The 16,385-nt window shown below is 30.1% G+C and overlaps 2 pseudogenes; one reads left to right on the top strand and one right to left on the bottom strand.

Moving 5' to 3' along the window:
* Positions 1-2,707: 2,707 nt before the first annotated feature.
* On the bottom strand, positions 2,708-7,010 carry LOC102598325 (beta-galactosidase 13-like; annotated as a pseudogene).
* Positions 7,011-14,019: 7,009 nt separating this feature from the next.
* LOC102580013 (beta-galactosidase 11-like) lies at positions 14,020-15,461 on the top strand (annotated as a pseudogene).
* The last annotated feature ends 924 nt before the right edge of the window (positions 15,462-16,385 follow it).

Raw genomic sequence — 16,385 nt, 5'->3', positions numbered from 1 at the left:
GATTTTTTCGGTAAAGTTTGCATACAAACATATAATTAACTTGTGCTCTAAAAAATTCTTTGGTTCAACCAAATACAATTATCTAAGGTGTTTCTTAAGAAAATAACACAAAATATGAGATGAGTATTGATGACACTAAAATATTCAATAAAAAATAATAATGAAATCATCATATAAAATAAATATTGCAAAGTCACAATGAAAATGATCATAATTTAAAAGTACTAAATCATGCTAAAATTAAGTTTAATAAGTATTAGTTACATGACTAAATATTAAAGGAAATTAAATTAGGTTATGTATTTTAATTGTCTAAACCAATGTAAAACTAAAGAACAAATATTCAATATTATTGTCATTCTTAGTGTTGAATTGATTTTCTTTTTGCATTAGTATTAATTTGATTTTGATTTAAGCTTTATTATAATTACCAACATCTGTGGACTATAATCTTCATTGGCCCATTCATAATTCTAAGTTTTAAACTTGAAATAATATATTAAAAGATAAAAACTATGAAAAAGTATAAGAAATATTTAAAAATTATATCAAAGTAAATATTTTTATGTATAAAATAAAATTTTAAAATTATATATATAATGTCGGGTTGGTTTTTTTTAGTTAAAACCAAACCAACCCAAATATAGTCGGGTTTTTTTTTCCAAAACCAAACCAAGTCAAACCAAACCACTAGTCGGATTTTTTTTCGGGTTGACTCGATTTGCAGTTTGGTTCAGTTTTTGGTTCGGTTTTGTACACCCCTAGTATCAGTTACATAACTATAAACCAGATTCATTATGATTTAGGTTGAAATAATTGAGTTATATCTCAACAATAACATTTGTACCAGATACATTATACACAAATAAAGTTGTAATGTATCTGATAGAGGTGGAGTGGAGTGGAGTGATGTATATGGAGATAGAGGGAAAAAAAGGATTTTTGTAATTAATTCAAATGGTAGAAATTTTTAGAAATTATGATATCTTAAGTCGTGTAATTACTTAATTTTCACATATTCAATACTATAATACGACACCTGTGAAAATTAACACAAGAGTTGAATAAAAATAACTCTAGCCCCAATTTAAAAACAGTAAGAATTTAATTTGATGTTTTAGTTGTAAAAGAGACCTCCTCCAATGTAAAAACAATAAGATTTTTAATTTAATGTTTTACTTGTAAAAGAGACCTTGTTCAATGTTAAAACTAAAAACCAACAAGTTCTCCCTATTTAAATTAAAAGCCTTCATTTCTCCCTATATCTCATACAACTTCATAAACTACATAATGAAATCCCCAATACGAGCATTATTATTTTTATCTCTCTTGTCTTTATTAACGATAACGTTTACTTCCCAAACAACTTATTATTTATTATATCCTTTTGTGGGTAATTTTTCTTGTTTGGGTTTATCGTGTGGAATTTCAAGTGCTATTTTTGGTGCTTTGAGTGTACATTTGTTGATTAATTTGATGAACCATGGGATTTGGGTTGAGGATATAATAGGGAGATTAATACGAATCTTTCCAAAAGGCCTTCTTTATGATTTGATTTTAAGTCTAATACAAGCTTGGTTTTTTCTTTATTTCAAGAATAATCTATCTATCGTAATTTATATATCTACTATATATCTTATGCTCATTATATTTATGGATCTATTTGCTCCTAGACTAAATACCACAAGTATAGCTCTCTCGCTGGTTTTCAAGGGGTGCATCTATGCTGCTATAATTTTGTTCTGTAAAGGAAGCACATTATATTTGGGCTGGGTTATCCCCATTGTGCCTGCTGTATTTGCCACCTATATTTCGGTACGTTTTATGATATTCTTTTTAGTTTTGCAAATTAATACTTGGAATAACATAAACCCTATGTTTTTTTAGGAGATTTGTTCTAATGATTTACCGCAACATCGGATGATATCTTCTTGGCTGGGTATTACATTAATCTCTCTTCTATATTTATATATATATATTGAGTTTTTCTTAACTTTTTTCCGTCTTCTGATGATTTTTCTCATTTTGCAGTTTCTATTTGATGCCCGTATTTGGATAAATTTATCGATATTGATACTTGAGAAAGTTGAAAACAAATTCGTAGCTGCAACGGTTGTTACTTTGCTTTTGGGAGTTTTGGTATTAATTTTTTTTTTCTTTTTTTGGAGAAGAGTAGGATATAGCATTTGATTGGTTTCTGATGTTTATGGGATAATGTTAAGACTTTAATTAGAGCTAAACGTGGACGCTAAAGAAAATTATAGTCTCTTATTTTTCATATAATATAGGGTTAATTATGTTTTTGTTTATTCATCTTGAATTCAAACTCTACAATTACGTGGAGTATCAATAGTTTATCATATCTTCGTAAAATTAACAAATATACTTATACTTTGTGTTTTTTGTAGCAAATATCCACTTTTAATTAGCTATGCATATTTTGCTCAAGAAAGTAGTTTTTGCTGACCAATTACCATAAGTTTAGTGACCATCCATATTCCATACCACTAAATCCTTTACTTGATTGTCTGTCAATTTTTAGTATAGCACCTTTCTGCCATGATATGTTAATATGGATAATTATTATATCATACAAAAAGAAAGAAAAAACTAAAACAAGTAATTAATGACTAGAATCAAATAGGCTTTCAGTATAAAAACAACGTTTTTTATCACTTATACAAGTCTAATAATTCTAAATCACAATAATACTGGATTCAATGGCCTAACCTATATATGATCTGGCCCATCAATAATTAATTCTTGTTTGGTACAACACACTTGACTTGGACAGCTAAAGTCTTAAAGATGTTAGGGCATGGATCCTTGTTTGGTTCATCAAATGTTACTCTCTCAATTGGGATAGTACAAGTGTGTTTTCCCAAACAATATTTTTCTGCAACTTTAATACTATTTTGTGAAGTGCAAGTACCCATGGTAAAATTTCCACATGCACCATCTGGATCACCATAACTAGCAAATTCAACTTTTTCGATCACATTATCATCGGGGCAAGTTAAATGAGCTCCTGCTTTAAGATCTTCAACAACCGGGCAGAATTTACTGCCAGAACTCTCAAAATTTTTAACATTTGGAGGATGATATTCCGTGATCATACTGCAAATTGTGTCTCGATTCACTGTTACAATTTCTATTTTTGCTGGATGACCTCCTGTTTCTTCGAAAACAACTAGGAGATTATTATTTGGCTTCAAAAATGCTCTTGGAACATGATACCTGCAAATCAATTTATAAAGTGGAGTATCATTTTTTTACCTTTCAATTTTTTAGGTATTGAGCTTTTTTATTGTAATACTTACTCAGATTGTGTGGGCTGTCCAAGGGGAGAGAGGAAAGAAACCCAGTAACGACCGAGACTCTTACCATTAACCCACAGCATACCTTTTTGCATTTGGTCCATTTTCAAGGCCACTGGATCAGTGCCTTCAGGGGCGTCGAAATATGTCTGTAACATCCCAAAATAGTCGAGAAAAATATATAGGTATAATCAATGAACTTTATCGGGTCTGGAGAGGATAGTGTGTACATACACACACTATATTTGAGAAGGAATAATTTTCTCCAACTTAATTACCTTATACCAAGTAACAGGTCCTGGAGGAGTACCAGTTACGGGAGTCCATTTTACTTTCTTTGCACCCTCTTCAGTGAATACTTGTTCTTTTTCTCCAGATACACCAACCTGAAACAATAATTTGGAATTTTACTAGAGTAGTTGATTTAATTTATTAACATTTGAATACAAACTATTGTCAAATATGCATATATACCTCATGTCCCCAAACATTTAGGGTGATATCAAGAGTTCCAGCCATTAAACCTTGAAGTGTCACAGCACGGGGTCCAGCAAACCTCTTTTCCATATAAGCTCCACTATTCTGTAATACTAGTAATTATTAGCTTCTAATTGTGATCCATCTCTCATCATCATTCCATCTCCAATTTAAAACGATGAAGGATTATTACAAAAGATAAAATAAATACCGGGTATCCAACTAGCTCACCCAAAAGGGTGATGTCATTAACTCCTGGTTTCAAGACGACCGGTTGCCGGAAAACGAAGCTTTTATCAATATTGTTCCCATGCCCAAATCCTAAAAGAGTTACAGATATTTATAAACAAAAATGAGGCAAGCATTTGATCCCCATGTTGATGGAAAACATCAAACACACCCTAATTAATTAAGAGATATGATTAGAAAACATACCAACATATTGTCCATTGACAAACGCAGCCAATGCATGGCCCATACTTGCAACTTGCAACACAGTGAGAATATCAGATCTCATGGGCAAGTCATGTCGATTAAGGTTGATGCTGTGTTTTAAAAAAAGAATATATATATAAAAAGTAAAGTAAAGTTTGAGTTTAAATTATATGCACTGACAATATAATTAAATTACGTACCTTGTGGAATACCATGCGTAGTCTGATTTATCTTTAGTTAAACTGTAGAGCTCCAATGGTTCCCTATTCTTAAGTGCCAATTCACTGATAGTTGGTACTTTTTCTTGATACATTTCCCATTTAAGATTCTTTGCTTTTTCTGATGGTACAAAGTTTCTTGAATTGTGTTGGGAGACTACCTGTTTACTTTCATTCCAGTTATACAATACTTATAACAGTTGAAAGAAAAACAAAAATTAAGGTGGATTTGTTTACCGTTTGAGTGTTGTAAACGACAGTCTTACAATCAGCTAGAATGCTAACTGATTTTTCCGGCAAGTAATAAGCAGCTCCTCTAAATGTAATGTTGGAAGGTTGAGTGGTGTGATTGTTGGTCAAAAAGGCAGCACACATATGCTCAGCAGTGTTCTCATACACAGTGATCTACATTTTATCAAATTACACATCATCATAATCCAAGTCACATTATAAATTTATACTCAATAACGTACGTACCTCAAGGTCCTGGTTTATCTTTTGTACTGTGGGAGTACCCCAAAGAAGAGCCCTTCTTGATAATCTCAAAGCTCTGTGCAAGTCTCTCAAGTGACTCCATTTCGGGTCCCTCATTAAACCTAATCAATCCATCAACATTTAATTTAATTTATTAAATCAAATAGTATTAATTAGTTCATATAGAATAATTTACCAAATTCATCAAGAGGAGCCTCATCATAATAACGAGTAGTCACGAAAGAAGAACTTGATCTTCCAAAGTTTGTTCCACCATGGTACTGAAATTTTAATAAAAAGTTACTGTAAAAAAGATCAAAACACACATCTTAATTAATTAGTAAATATGTTGATTTACCATGTAATAGTTTGTAAGAGTCCCATTTTTGGCAAAGAAACGAGCCACAGAAAAAGCAAGATCTTCTGCTGATCTTTGTGATGGAGGGTCTCCAAATGTTCTATACCTGTACTTCATTTTCTTAGTAGTTTGAATCAACATATACCATGGTCCAAGTGTATATGTTGTGTATATAAACTTTCTATTTATTTTCTTAAAACTAGATGACCGAAGGATTCAGAATCATAATTATCCATTAATATGGAGTGAATGGTAACTAACCATTAGTTAGTGAAATTAAACTCTGAAGATTGAACTTACTGGGCAGTCCAATTTTCAGTCCACAGAGTAGGCTTGTTGGGCCCATTAGGGCCCGTGAAAGTATCCGCACAATGCCTTCCATTGCACGTGTTTATCTGATGGAGAGAAAATATTTTAATATTGTGTTTTTTACTTTCTAAAGTATTTTTTTTTCCAATAATAATAATATTTTCATAGAATAAATTAAATGAACGTACTACTGTAGGAGGGGCCTCTTTTTGCTTGCACATAATCCAAGGGACACCATCGTATAATCCAACAGCCATATTTGCTGCCCACTCAATATATTTCTTTCCATTCTCTTTATAAGCAGCTTGGACATTGTTGTACTCATTTTCTATCTGTTAAGTAAAATAATATAATGTTGGATTATTATCTGTAGTTATTTGATAGTGTATACTATGTAAAAATGTTACTTATACAATTAGTACATCTAAATTTAAACGTTAATCAAATTAATAATAAACCTGAGCCAAGATAATGGGACCTCCTTGGGGTGCGAATAATTTCTCCTTTTTCATCAAATCAATGACCATTTCTGAATATTTTTTCATGTGGTACTTTAAAATGGAGAAGACAAAGAGAGAACAAATTAATTAAATAAGCCATTAAAAATATTTAATTGATTAAAAGTATGCAAATTGTGATTACATACCACAAATGGCTCGTTATAAGAACGGAATGTGATATTTTTAACCTCTCTTAACCAGTATGGAAACCCTCTGTTTCCATGAACAAAATATTGATTAATAGGTCATAATTAAGGACCATAAAAATAAGAAATTAATTAATTAACACTGCATAAATTGTGTAAATACCCAGAACTCCATTCTGCTTCAATATAAGGTCCAATTCTGAGAGTTACATACAAACCCTGTTCAGCTATCTCCTTGATGAATTTGACAATGTCAAAATTTCCTTCAAAGTTGTACTGTAAATCAACCAACATTAAATTCTAAATATTCCAATATTTTTAACACTAGAATATGTCACGGGATTCGATAATTTATATATGTATACTCACGTACGTATGATAATAAATTCTAAAATTTGTCTCAGAATGTTAATTACCTGGCCTTGAACGGGCTCGTGAATGTTCCAGAACACATAAGTCTGGATGAGTATTAATACCTCCTTCTTTAGCCTTTCTAATAATTTCTGGCCACATCTGTGTGTGGGGAAAAATTGAGACATATATAATTAAGTACTAAATTATTAAACATAGGTCAAAATAGCTAGAATTACAATTTAAAGTCACCTCGGGAGGACTACGGGTATAATGAATAGAACCAGAAAAGAAGAGTTCCCTATTTCCATTTACGATCAAGGAACGGCCATCGTAAGCTACGCCACGCGGCTTTTCGTCACCGTTCACCGATGTAACCAACAAGGAAATCAAGAGAGCTAACGTTAATATTTGAAACATTTTTGTTTTTTGTTTTTGTGTTTTTATGAGTGTATTTTGTTTTAGTTATTAGTGCAAATGCAAGAGCTATGTATGTAATTGGAGTTTTACTGTTTTAGCTAAGAAGCCTCCATCAGTGAATACAATATGAGGCTTGTAGAATTTTTCGTATTTTACATGATCTATTCTTTTGTGTTTTGTTACTTGCTTGTGGTTTCTTTAATTTCTCAAACAATCTTCTAAAAATTTTAATATAAAAAATTGTGATTTAAAATGTCTTTAATTTTTTTTTAAGTATACAAACTTCAATTAACCAATAAATTGATGCTTGCTTAGTTACATTTACATAAAAGAATAAATTAGATATATAAGATATCAAACTCCGAATTCTTGATTCTTATTAAAAACAAAGAGAACAATTATTAATCAATTTATTCTAAATCGGCGGACAAACTAACCGCTCTCAACTATGGCATAAATTAAGTTCATGTCCTCAATTTTTTTCTCTCTCTATTAAATAAACAAAAATTTTAATCAGGAAAAAACTTATCCGCATCGGGTATTTACACCAAACTAATTTAATTTTCATTATTATGTGATTTAATGAAGTAAAACACATGTTAATTAATTAAGATTAAATAAAATGAACTATAATTTAAACACATGACATACATGATACATATATTAGATTGGTGTAAACACCCTGCGGGTAAGTTTTACCCACTTAATTATTATCATTACTCATTTGCGTTAAAAGAATATTAATTGTAAATAGCACACCATTTAATTCTTATCATTACTCATTTGATGTATTTTAGTTTCTCTTCGACAATATTAAAGATTGTATAAAAATAATACAAAAACTATATATATAAAAAACTATTTACTTTTTAATAAAAATATTTTAAAATTTTGAATAAAGTACTCAAATCTTCATAATGATAAATAATATTTTTATAATAACATTCAAGATATTGTATTGATACCACGTGACAACATCTTATTAATTTAATCAATTATAAATAAAAATATTAGTATGTGTATAATGTTACACCAACTAGATTTTAGAAATTTAAACACCGACTAGATTGGTTTGGTTTTAGTTTAAACATCGACTAGATTGGTTCGATTTGGTTTTAAAAATTTAAATTAGATTGGTTTGATTTTGGTTTAAACAGAACCACGAACACCCCTAATTGTAAGTATGAATTTTATAGTATATAATTATTTTTTTAACGATTAATTGACCTTTGATATCATTGATCTATTATACAGTATTATGATTAAATAACGTAAATTAACATTCATAAAGTGGTTTGTATATCATATAAAGTTTATTACTTCTTCAGTCTCATTTTATGTGATACCCTTTGACTTTACCCCATATTTAAGAAAAAAATAAAGATTTTTGAAACTGTAGTCTAAAATAATTCTTAAATATTAGATTGGTTATAAATGTCAGTAAAGGTAAAAGAAGATTTTTAAAGTTAAAATACTAATAATTATAGTAAGATAACATCTTTTTCAAAACGAACTAAAAAGAAAAATCTGTCATATAAAATGAAAGTTTTTGGTCTATGAGAGTTCTTAGAGCAATTGCAGCTACAATTTTGGATTTAGTTTCTTTCCATGTCAATATGTCGTTTTTTTCCCCATTAAATGGCAAGAACAGTTCTTGAAGTGTTTTCCTAGTAAATGGCAAGAACAGTTCTTGAAGTGTTTTCCTGTATAATTACAATCCAGATACATTCGATAACTTCTAATCAAATCATCAACATGCATTGTTGGCCACAAAGATGGTTTCCTTCCACCTTGGTTTAAATTTTTGTTTTACCGTCTCTATTTAGGGTAGTGGATTTTATGTTGATGTATGCCCTTAATAATTTGTTTGTCTTATTATAGTAAATTGTTAAAAATAAGTCTCTGAAAAGCATATTTATTTATTTCCTTATTTAAATATGTTATACACGCCTAATTTCATGTGGTATGGATTTACAATTTGCCATTTATTAAATATCTCTTGCCTTATTTGATTATGGATAGTTTGTTACTTGACTTTATATGGCAAAAAGTTATTCAAGTAAAAGAATTATTTTGTCGATTTAGCTTATATCACTATAAGAAAAACTTCTTTGACTTGAGATTTATTCGGAAGAAAAATCTAAGGCTTAAGGATACTCTAATAAGCTATCGAATTCGAGAGAATCGATAGAACTTTAGATGTGATAAATGAATGTGGTCAAATCCCAACTATCATTATGCACTTGTTTCGTCTTGTACCCTATATTTTATTATTCATATTAAACCTCATAGTTACTAATTGTTTTAATTATCATTTAGTCTAGAAAAGTGGTTCATAATCACTCTTTTGATCACTTGAATAATAGTTAGCAAGATTTAATTGAATTATTATTTTGTACCAATCCCTGTGGAGACGATCTTTATACTATACTATCTTTAACTAGCGAAGCGCTAAACTTATAGTGTGTTTGTGCTTGTCAACATGGCATGAATCTATAAGGCCATTGAACATTACTTGACCTAATTATACTTGATCGGATCTTTATCCAACATATTGGGCCTTCCCAACTATCTACGGCCCATATATGTCATACGCTCATACATAACAAGTTGAACAAAAAAAATATTTTATTTTTTTTGTGAAAGAAAAGATTTCTTTGGTCACTTACAAATTGAATAATTTTTTTTCCAGATCTCTTAAATGTAAAAATGAAAATCTCATATAACATATGAAATAACTCCAACAAATACTATTGAAACTCAAAGTATTAACAAGTGAATACAAAAAATGATTCATTGGGATTAAAAGATTATCGCTTGATTTCTAAATTAGAGATGGATTCATGGAATTCATCATTCAAGTCTTTATAAATTAATTAAAAATCAAGAAACAGTTGATGGGTTCAAAATTGTTGGTGTTTCAAAATCAAGGTAGAACCATTCATGGGGCCTCATCGATTCTTGTGAGGATTTTCAAAGCTTGACGGACTGGATCAAATTGAGGAAGGATTCATGAATTCAACCTTAATTATTTCAAAATCAAAGAATGATTCTTGAAATTCAAGCTGATATATGTTTTTTTTTTTGTTTAAGTAGGACATTTTATCAAATTTTATTTCCACATTAAAGTGAAACTACTCCCTATTACTTTTTAAATGAGGACTAAAAATTGAGCTTTAATAATGGTCTTGGGCAACAATTGTGTGATTATAACATTTTTGAAACTTATAATTTTAAATATTCTATAATTTTATAAAGTAACCCAAAGAATATTCCCTATTTTTGACTATTTAAACTTATAAATTACTTTTTATACGATTATCTAAATGGGGCTATTAGTCTCAAGAGAACCACTGCACGGACAAGTCTCCAAGACCAACTTATAATACTATACTATTAAAATATCAGATTTTAGCAAAACTCAAAATTTTAGAACTAATCTCATTTGCACTCATGTGATGAATATTTAAAAATGTAGCGTCTCAAATTGGAGAGGGTGTTTGTATAATGAGCAACATATTGGGCCTTGTCAATCATCTATGAGTTATACATTCATGAAAAAATTATGTGAATTGACAAATATTACTAGTGTATTATAACTGCTTTCAAATAAATTTACTCAGAAAAAAAATAAGCAATCTATGGTTGTTCGAAGAAGAATTAAAAAGAGTACATAAGAGTTGGAACAGAGATCGATACTTGCTATGGTTGTATAATGTATGTGATAATATGGAATATTTTATTAACAAAAAAATTAGACTAAAAAATGATTAAGCGCTATACAAAAAATACGACATATTGTGACGGCAATTCGTCTTGCCATTAAGTCATATAAGCGCCATATAAGTGTTACATGACACAAAATTGTCCATGTGGAGGCTTAGTAAGAAGTCTAGTTTTTAATGAAATATTCTATAGATATGTGAGTATTTCCTTGGAAGACTTTAGATTCTATAGATACGTGAGTATTTCCTTGGAAGACTTTAGAATTTCATAGTTTTACATGCTAAGTTCTTAGAATATTCTAGTTATTCATAGATTTACCTGCTAAGTTCTTCGAACATTCTAGTTATGTAGAGTATTCTAGAATGGAGACTTATTTATAAATATGTAGAAACTTGCATATTAATTATTATTTACATTTTAGCCCCGTAGTGAGTATATAAATGGATAGACATTTTTTTTATTATAAAATCAATTTCCTTCATACCAAACACATCTTAAAGGAGTTTTTAAAATGTTTTTATTAAAAAGTAAATAGTTTTTTTTTATATATATAGTTTTTATATTATTTTTATACAATCCTTAATATTGTCGAAGAGAAACTAAAATACATCAAAATTTTAAAATACTTTTATTAAAAATTAAATGGTGTGCTATTTACGATTAATATTCTTTTAACGCAAATGAGTAATGAAAACAATTAAATGTTTTATTGTATTTGGATGATTTTGTTTATTTAATAGAGAGAGAGAGAAAAAATAATTGAGGACATGAGCTTCAATTATGCCATGGTTGAGAGCAGTTAGTTTGTCTGCCGATTTAGAATAAATTGATAAATATAATTGTTCTCTTTGTTTAATAAGAATCAAGAATTCGGAATTTGATATCTTATATATTTAATTTATTCTTTTATGTAAATCAGTAAATGTGACTATGTAAGCATCAATTTATTGGTTAATTAATTGAAGTTTGTATACTTAAAAAAAATTAAAGACATTTTAAATCACAATTTTTTATATTAAATATTTTAGAAGATTGTTTGAGAAATTAGAGAAACCACAAGCAAGTAACAAAACACAAAAGAATAGATCAAGTAAAATATGAAAAATTCTACAAGCCTCATATTGTATTCACTGATGGAGGCTTCTTAGCTAAAACAGTAAAACTCCAATTACAGACATAGCTCTTGCAGTTGCACTAATAACTTATACAAAATACACTCATAAAAACACAAAATAAAAAAAAAAACAAAAATGTTCAAATATTAACGTTAGCTCTCTTGATTTCCTTGTTGGTTACATCGGTAAACGGTGACGAAAAGCCGCGTGGCGTAGCTTACGATGGCCGTTCCTTGATCGTAAATGGAAATAGGGAACTCTTCTTTTCTGGTTCTATTCATTATACCCGTAGTCCTCCCGAGGTGACTTTAAATTGTAATTCTAGCTATTTTGACCTATGTTTAATAATTTAGTACTTAATTATATATTTCTCAAATTTTCCCCACAGATGTGGCCAGAAATTATTAGAAAGGCTAATTAAAGAAGGAGGTATTAATCTCATCCAGACTTATGTGTTCTGGAACATTCACGAGCCCGTTCAAGGCCAGGTAATTAACATTCTGAGACAAATTTAGAATTTATTATCATACGTACGTGAGTATACATATATAAATTATCGAATCCCGTGACATATTCTAGTGTTAAAAAAAGTGTTCTACGTATGTCATTGACTCACAAATTCGAATATTTAGAATTTAATGTTGGTTGATTTACAGTAAACTTTGAAGGAAATTTTGACATTGTCAAATTCATCAAGGAGATAGCTGAACAGGGTTTGTATGTAACTCTCAGAATTGGACCTTATATTGAAGCAGTATTTACACAATTTATGCAGTGTTAATTAATTAATTTCTTATTTTTATGGTCCTTAATTATGACATATTAATTAATATTTTGTTCATGGAAACAGAGGGTTTCCATACTGGTTAAAAGAGGTTAAAAATATCACATTCTGTTCTTATAACGAGCCATTTGTGGTATGTAATCACAATTTGCATACTTTTAATCAATTAAATATTTTTAATGGCTTATTTAATTAATTTGTTCTCTCTTTGTCTTCTCCATTTTAAAGTACCACATGAAAAAATATTCAGAAATGGTCATTGATTTGATGAAAAAGGAGAAATTATTCGCACCCCAAGGAGGTCCCATTATCTTGGCTCAGGTTTATTACTAATTTGATTAACGTTTAAATTTATATGTACTACTAATTGTACAAGTAACATTTTTACATATATACACTATCAAATCACTACAGATAATAATCCAAAGTAAGAGGGTCTAATAATCTTAACAATGTGTATAACTGTATTTTAACTTGCTATAGCCTATAGCAGACTATCAATTAAGTTTATCAGACTATCAATTAAGTTTATCAGACTATCACCAATTGCTTATTAAGAGATTGATCACTTGTAATTACGTGAGAACAACTTGATTAAACTAGTTGAAAATAAATTACGTGCTATAACTTGTTAAAAAATATATTGTCGATATAATTTTAATTTCTATAGGTTGAATCTTTTAATTATTATTTTTACTTAACAGATAGAAAATGAGTACAACAATGTCCACGCTGCTTATAAAGAGAATGGAAAGAAATATATTGAGTGGGCAGCAAATATGGCTGTTGGATTATACAATGGTGTCCCCTGGATTATGTGCAAGCAAAAAGAGGCCCCTTCTACCGCAGTACGTTTATTTAATTTATTCTATTAAATTATTATTTTATATTATTGAAAAAAAAAACACTTTATAAAGTAAAGGGAAAAATATATAAAAACCCCCGAACTTGGCACGAAACTTACTTTAGTACTTAAACTTTACGGGTAATTATTTACCTCCCTAATCTCTTTTCAAGTGAATTTAATATCACCCTAAAATTATAATACCAGTCTCACAATGGCAAGTGCATTTCACATGCGCCACGTCATTGATATGTCAGCGCCACATCATTGCCATATCAGTGACACGTAGAACATTATTTAATTTTTACTTTTTTAATTCATTTTTTTGTTTCATTTTATTTATTCATAATTTTAGAAAGCAAAAAAAATTCAAAAAATAAGATCCATGTTCCTCAACACAATCACGATTGCAATTGAATAAATTCGATCACAATTGAAAGATTGATCAAAAATGTCAAAATCATTCTCACAAAAACACATTCAATTTTTAAGACAATAAATAATGACTGAAAATTTAATTTGAAATGAAGAAATTATAATTTTTCCATTAACAAAAATGAAATACAGGTATAGAACATTTGGAGACCCTCCATCACAAAGATCAGCAGAAGATCTTACTATTTCTGTGGCTCGTTTCTTTGCCAAAAATGGGACTCTTACAAACTATTACGTGGTAAATCAACATATTTAATTTTTAACTAATTACTAATTAACATGTGTGTTTTTAACTTTTTATTATAATTTCAGTACCATGGTGGAACAAACTTTGGAAGATCAAGTTCTTCGTTCGTGACTACTCGTTATTATGATGAGGCTCCTCTTGATGAATTTGGTAAATTCTCAATGAACTAATTAATACTATCCAAGTACTTTGATTTAACAAACTAAATGTTGATGGATTAGGTTTAATGAGGGACCCCAAATGGAGTCACTTGAGAGACTTGCACAGAGCTTTGAGATTATCAAGAAGGGCTCTTCTTTGGGGTACTCCCACAGTACAAAAGATAAACCAGGACCTTGAGGTACGTACGTACGTAATTGAGTATAAATTTATTATGTGACTTGGATTATGATGATGTAATTTGATACATACAGATCACTGTGTATGAGAACACTGCTGAGCATATGTGTGCTGCCTTTTTGACCAACAATCACACCACTCAACCTTCCAACATTACATTTAGAGGAGCTGCTTATTACTTGCCTGAAAAATCAGTTAGCATTCTAGCTGATTGTAAGACTGTCATTTACAACACTCAAACGGTAAACAAATCCACCTTTTTGTTTTTCTTTCAACTTTAGAAAAACAAAATACTATTTATTAAACTGTTACTATATTGGATATGTTATTGTCGTGATTATTGTGTATAACTGGAATGAATGAAAGTAAACAGGTAGTCTCCCAGCACAATTCAACAAAACTTTGTAGCATCAGAAAAAACAAAGAATCTTAAATGGGAAATATATCAAGAAAAAGTAGCAACTATCAATGAATTGGCACTTAAGAATAGGGAACCATTGGAGCTCTACAGTTTAACTAAAGATAAACCAGACTACGCTTGGTATTCCACAAGGTACCTAATTTATTAATTATATTGTCGGTGCATATATATAATTTAAACTTAGACTTAACTTTATTTTTAACATATTTTCTTTTTTAAAAATACAGCATCAACCTTAATCGACATGACTTGCCCATGAGATAAAATAGAGGTGCTAATCGCAAGGGCAGTCGGAGAACCGCATCCTGGTTGGATTTACGACTCTCTGTTGACGGTATTTCAGGTGGGTCGACTTTTCCTCTGCGATGATGATTGTCTCATGGCAATATACATATGCTTCATGTATCTCCTAGTTTTGTTAGCCATGGACACGTTCGGGAGAAGGGTGGATCGAAAAATCATATGCCGAAAGGTTGCGAAAAGGAGCATGTATGCCCTCTTGATCTCTTTGTACCAGAAACGGATTTACACGATACATGTTTTTCAACTTTCCCTTGCCTGGTTGTATCATTTCTTTGCTACCTACCGCTCTTGCAGGATATATGCAGGTAATTTACTATTTTAAGCATTAATTAATAGTATTTTTTTTTAAAATAATCAAACCAAGGGTAATTTCAGGTGTTCTGCTCTGTGGACGCACCACATCATCAATTTGTTACCGATTGGGTATAATACTTTGGCCCTTTTTTTTTTGCTCTGTTTTTATATACCATTGTTCAGTATCCATATTTTGTTGTTGCATTGTGAAAGCCATGTTGCATATTTAACTTTCTTTTGTACTTGTAGTAGTAGTAGCTAGGGAATTTGAAATTGTTGTTTGATAGTATGGTGTGTTTCCCTTGGGAAACAGTAGGGTGTAGTTTTTTTTTTGATCCCTGTGCCTGTTATATTTGGGGGGCCAGTTGCTGAGCAACGACCCCCAGGCCTTGTCATTTCATAATATAAAAATGGGATAATTGTACATAATGACAAACTATTAATGTAAAATAAATACAGTAGCTATCGTTTTATTTATTTCCTTTAAGGAGCAAAGTCTGGGTCAGTTTGCTATTAATGGGCCCCACTAATTTGTATAAGTGAAAAAAAAAGGTTGACGTTATTCTCTTCCTTTTATACAATATCTTCTTCTTGTTTATATCTCTTATTTCCTTCAATTTCTCCCAAATTTTCTCCCCAAAATTAGTTTGAAATTTCAAATCTCCACCAGCACGTTCTCAATCGCGATTTCAAAATTCCTTCAAAAATTTCAGGTACTGCCAAAACTTATCTCAATCGATTAATTTATATTTTTGTCCATTTTTTTCCAGTTTTTTCAAGCTATTTTTCGCATCAGTTCATAATTCATACAGAGTTTTCCTTCAAACAATGGATGCCCAGTCTCCATCTAAAAGATTCACAAGAGGTATACC

This window comes from Solanum tuberosum, unplaced genomic scaffold, assembly GCF_000226075.1.
Source record: "Solanum tuberosum cultivar DM 1-3 516 R44 unplaced genomic scaffold, SolTub_3.0 scf00290, whole genome shotgun sequence".
Lineage (NCBI taxonomy): Eukaryota > Viridiplantae > Streptophyta > Magnoliopsida > Solanales > Solanaceae > Solanum > Solanum tuberosum.
Note: the sequence above shows the minus strand (reverse complement) of the source record. Positions and strands in the feature narration are given on the sequence as shown.